We start from the raw sequence: 6,093 nt of genomic DNA, 5'->3' as shown, positions 1-6,093 counted from the left end.
TGCTCTAAGAAGAGGCAAAGGTAGTTAATATACCCTTAATTTCATTCAACAAATTTTACTGAGTACCAAGTATGTATCTGTACAGACATGAGCTCCTAGGATATGATAACCATTCTTGCTTTTCAAGAGCTCAAGCCAGCATGAGCGACAGCAATTCAAACAAACTATGGTACAAAATGCATCCTCAGAGAGAAGCATGAAAACCATGTGAGGCAGTAACACAGAGTGAGATACTAACCTAAGAAATCCAGGAAGGCTTCTCAAAGGAGACTGAGTTAGCTCCTAAAAGAGGAGTGGATTGTTAGCATATGAAAGAGAAAAGGAGATGGTCACTTTAAGAAGAGAAAACAAGCACGAGATTTCAGAGTGGTTTAAGCTCAGGCTCCAGGACAAAGGGCATCTGAGGGTCCAGAGGTGGAAGTTCAGACCCATGAGGGGCAGAGCCTCATCTGCAGGGTGAAGGAATCAGAACATACATGAAACTGGTCAAATTCCGCGAGGAGGAGAGTTGATGCAATTCTGGCAGTAGTGTGGAGGATGGAGGAGGACAGGAGCCGCCAGAGCCTGGAAGGACTATGGCGTTTTTTAAATGATCCATGGTAGAGATGACGGTACTAGACATGAGCAAGAATGCAGAATGAACCCTGCCTTCAGGCTTCCAACACTGGTGTAAAGAAAGGTCCGGGAGGGCGCTGAGGAAGTTAGTTTCACAGCATTCAAACCCCATTTACTTTGTGGTTACAGATTTTTATTTCCTTCTGAGGGAAATTCTCTTTCTCTGAATGACCTACCTCTCCAAGAAAAAGGACAGAACTTTTTAGATAAATCTTCCTCTTGACCTAATTTCTACACACAACTCTGCTTACCAAGAAACCTGATTTTTCTCAGTATCATAAATACTTTAAGGAGGAACCATAAAATAATTTATTCCTTAATATCAAAAAGAATGTGACTGAAATTTTGTCATAACCACTGCCAGAGTAGGGCAGGGTTCTTTTGTGTTTTGATGCTTTTCTAAAGCTTACAATTTGGCTTCCCTGTCTAGACATTTAAAAAATAAGATAGCAGAGGTGCTCTCGTTGTGGCTCAGCAGGTGAAGAATCCGACTAGTATCCATGAGGACGAAGGTTAGATCCCTGGCCTCACTCAGTGGGTTAAGGATCCAGTGTTACCATCAGCTGTGGTAAAGAGGTCGCAGACACAGCTTGGGTCCTGTGTTGCTAAGGCTGTGGCGCAGGCCTGCAGCTGCAGCTCCAAATGGACCCCTAGCCCAGAAACTTCCATATGCTGCAGGTGCGGACCTAAAAAAATAGATAAATTTAAAAATATTTAATTAAAAAAAGTAAGATAGCAGAATACCCATTTATTCCCTTGCAGTGGTGGATGCCCTTTCTAATGAGGAGGCTGCCTCAGGGAATCTCCTTCCCCAGTGTGGGAATCCTAATTAGTAATAAGAGGCCTGCTTCAGGAGAAGAGAATTTAAAAGGGGCAGAAAATAATTACAAGGAGTATTTCACCTAGGTCATGATGAAGACTAATGAAATATCCTGTCTCAGTGGGCACTTATTATCATATTTTAATGAATCCCTGTAGAGTTAACCTATTGACCTTAGAAGCACTGGCCAACTGCTTTATTATCCTATCTCCTACCTATTTAAATAATTGCTTGTAGAGAGTTGAGAGTGGATTTCATTATCTAGAGGTCACTTACTCTGGAACCTCTGATTAAAGCAGCAAGGATTTAGAATTACAGCTATGCTGGCTAATAGTCTTCATCTTCCTTACAGATCGAGTGATTTATAGACTTATTTCCTTATCTCTCACAACAAAACCACACATGATAATCTATAAATACTTACAACAGTCTTTGTATTTTCTTTAATTCATATGCGGGATCACTGAGATTTGGGAACTGTTTCTAAACTACTGATACTGGATAAGAGAATCTGAACAGGATGCATGCAAGGAGAAAGCAAGAGGCTGTCTTCGAGAACAACTTTAAATCAGGAAAAGTAGAGGTAGTTTAAATCTGAATCCTCCCTGGTAAGTGGCACCTGGACTTACTGTGATGGAAAGAAATAGAGACTGAGAGAAGACTGTGAAATGTAACAAAGGGCAAGAGACTTTTTCTCTAACTTATACAGATAAATCTATTTTAAATGTACACATAGGGAACTGGGCAGAGACAACCATGACCTAAGCTTTGGGTACCCAGCCAGGCATCACTACACTAAGACAATCTCCTAAGAATTTGCACTAAGGCCAGTTTCTTTACTTCTCTATGTTCTGAAGACTTAGAGATCATGGTTATTGAAAGCAAAATCTGGGACCACGGAGATACCAATACTTGGAAATAGGAATCTTTTCCCCTTCACTCAAAAGACAAGTGTTCGCATAATCCACAGACACCCAGAACAGAAGAAATCTCTAGATCCCTCTACGCCCAAACACTACTGCCCCTTCTATCAATCTTAGCTCTAATATCCTATTATTAGAGACTGAATACTTGGCATCTTGGAGGATGTTCACTTCAATCTCTACTAAACTGAAAATACATTCATTTCAACTAATACCTTAGCTAGAGTTACTAGCTAACCAATTAAAGTACCTGGGAGTTCCCAGTGTAGCTCAGCAGTAACGATCCTGACTAGCATTCATGAGGGTGTAGGTTCGATCCCTGGCCTCATTCAGAGGGTTAAGGATCTGGCGTTGCTATAAGCTATGGTGTAGATCACAGACATAGCTCAGATCCAGCTTCGCTGTGGCTGTGGCATAGGCCGGCAGCTGCAAGCTGCAGCTCCAATTCAACCCCTAGCCTGGAAACTTCCATATGCTGTAGGTGCAACCCTAAAAAGCAAAAAAAAAAAAAAAAAAAGAGGAAGAAGAAGTGGTACAATTTTTTTAGTTGTAGAAAGAAAAGAACTACCAACTCAGAATCTTGCACCTAGGAAAAAAAAAAATGTTTCACGAGAAAAAGGAAAAAATCAAGACATTCTTACATGAGTGAAAACTAAGAAAATTATCAACAGCTGACCTACCCTAAAAGAATGATTAAAGGAAATTCTCTAAACAGAAAGGAAACAATAAAGGAAGAAACCTGGAACATCAAAAAGGAAAAAACATAGGAGTGGAAAATAGAAGTAAATATAATAGGCTTTCTCGTCTTAAGTTTTCCAAATTACATTTGATGATTGAAGCAAAAATTATATCACTGTCTAGTATGGTTATAAATGCATACAGAGGAAATATTTAGGAAAATTTTATTATAAATAGGGGAGAGTAAAAGGACTTAACAGAGATGTAAAGTTTCCATATTTCACACGACCTGATAACATGACTACAAAAGAAGACAATGGTAGGTTTTATATATACATACATAGAGCAACTACAACAATGACATGCAAAGAAATACACACCTACACTCATTACACACACACACAAATACTATAGGAAGGACCAACTTCTGGCGAAACAGCCCGAGGAGTTCCACTGACCTTTCTGCGCGGTTCAACGGTGAAAATTATTTTTAAAATAACAGTTCTAAAAGCCTTTGGAAATGGTGCTAAGGGAAAACAAAAAATGAAGAAACATTGATCAAGAAAATCTGTAAGAAATTCTGTAAGAAAGGTAAGGGTGATATTTGAATCAAAGTTCTATAAGGAGTTCCCATCATGGCGTAGCGGAAAAGAATCCCACTAGGATCCATGAGGATACAGGTTCGATTCCTGGCCTCACTCAGTCAGTTAAGGATCCAGTGTTGCCTTGAGCTGTGGTGTAGGTTGAAGACATGGCTCGGATCCCGAGTTGCTGCGGCTGAGGTGTAGCCTGGCAGCTGCAGTACCAATTCAACCTCTAGCCTGGGAACCTCCAAAGAAAGATAAGGGTGATAACTGAGTCAAGATCACTTGCTCTCTCCCACCCTCCCTGCTCAGAGAAAGAAGGACTCCATTCCCAATTACTAAAGCCAAGAACATGGGGCTCCCTCTTTTCCCTGCTCCCAAACGGAGGACTTTCTCCCCAGGAAGAGCAAGACACTGATCTTTCTCATTCTCCCTCCAGCTACCTGTTTGAGGCTAAGTCCTTGGCAAGTGTAGCCATGAGGTGGGCTCTCTCTTCTTTCCAGACGTCACTCATGGAATAAAGACTCTATCATGGCGATAGTGTGCTTAGAGTATGGAAGCTCTGATATAACCTTCATTTAGCTTCTAAGGTGGTAGTTCCACCGCAGGAGAAATAAGCCAAGAGGACCTCAGGCTGCTCCACTCCACCACCAAGTGCTCAGCTCCTACAGGAGGAGGTTTACAATTGTCTCCAATACCAGCTCCAAAGCCCTAACTCAGATTTTTGCCTGTCAGGGAGAAGCAGGTCATAAAACAAAGATCTCCTAATATTTACTGGTTTCATTTGCAAAATAAGGTAGAGAACTTCAAGCCTAAATTCATGCTCAAGGACAGTAGAAGCTGTGAAAGGAAACTGGGAGAGATGCATGATACAGGTTAACCTGTAGGCCAGCTAGTATTCAGGAGTGAACCATCTTATTAGATAGGTAGGAGGAGCCTTACTAGGTAAGAACAAATATCAAAAACTGACCTCAGAAACTGCTTTTTCAAAGGAGCTAGAATTTTATTGGACTAATTGGTAGTGTAATCTATGCCCAAGGGCATTATTAAAAACAAGAATCGGTCAGGAATTAGTGGAGATTAACAGCTAGGTATGATCAAGAAAAGAGAGAAAGGGAGCCTTATCAAAACCACTGCCATCCCAACCTGACTGTAGGCATACCAAAACTGACCTCCAAAAGGAGTAACACCAGAAGTTTAAATCTGTGGGTAGGAAATAAACTTCACTAAAATAAACCAGTCAAATTTCACCAAATAAATAAGCAAATAAAACTAACCAGCCCAGGGAATGCTGGCAGTACCCCGAGTTGCTACGATATATTATGTAAAATGTCTAGTTTCCAACGAAAATTCATGAAGCATACAAAGAAACAATTATGACCCATATACTGAAAAAAGGAGGCAACAAAAGCTACCAGCGACAGTAACTAGATGTTGGATTTAACATAAAAAGACATCAAAGTAGCAATTATAAATATGTTCACAGAAATAAAAGAAATTATGATGAAAGAAGTAAAGGAAGGCATGATAATTTTATGTCCAATAGAAAATATTGATAAAAAGATGGAAATTATTTTAAAGGAACCAAATGGAACTCTGGAGTTAAAAAGCATAATAACTGAAATAAAAATTTATTATAGGCAGGAGTTCCCTGGTGGTCTAGTGTTAGGCTTTGGTGCTCTCACCACTATGGCCTGGGATCAATCCCTAGTCCAGGAACTGAGATCCCACGTCAAGCCATTGCGTGTCATGGCCAAAAATAAAACCAAAAGCAATTATTAGAAGGGCTTAACAGTATATTTGAACTGAAAGAATCAGCAAACTTGAAGACAGAATGTTAGCGATTATGCAAGCCAAAGAACAAAGAAAAAAGAGAATTAAAAAAGAGAGAGAAAGCAGAGAAATGAGAAAACTATTAAACACACCAGTATATGTGTAATGGGCATGGGTTTGATCTCTGGCCTGCAAACTTCCACATGCCACAGTCACAGCCGAGAGAGAGAGAGCTAGAGAGAGAGAGAGAGAGAGAGAGTGAGAGAGAGAAGGAGAGATACAAACTGCTACGTATAAAATAAATGAGCAACAAGGATACATTGTACAGCACAGAGAAATACAGGTATTATTTTATAATAACTTTAATGAAGTATAAACTATAAAAATACTGAATTACTATGTTGAATACCTGAAACTAATATAACTATGCTTGGATTTTTATAATTAATTAATTAATTATAGATAAATAAAAATTGAAATACCGTATGATCTAGCAATTCCACTTCTGGCTACTTATCCAAAAGACATGAAATTACTGTTGCAAAGAGATATCTGCACCTCCACATTCACTGCAGGATTATTTACAATAGCCGAGACACGGAAACAACCTAAGTGTCCATCATCAATGGATAAATGGGTAAAGAAAAGATGGTATGTATAAATAAATAAATAAATAATTCTACATCAAACTATAAAGCTT

This window comes from Sus scrofa, chromosome 12 (genome assembly GCF_000003025.6).
Source record: "Sus scrofa isolate TJ Tabasco breed Duroc chromosome 12, Sscrofa11.1, whole genome shotgun sequence".
In the NCBI taxonomy this organism is placed as follows: domain Eukaryota; kingdom Metazoa; phylum Chordata; class Mammalia; order Artiodactyla; family Suidae; genus Sus; species Sus scrofa.
The sequence above is the reverse complement of the archived record's forward strand: the minus strand, read 5'-3'. Positions refer to the sequence as shown.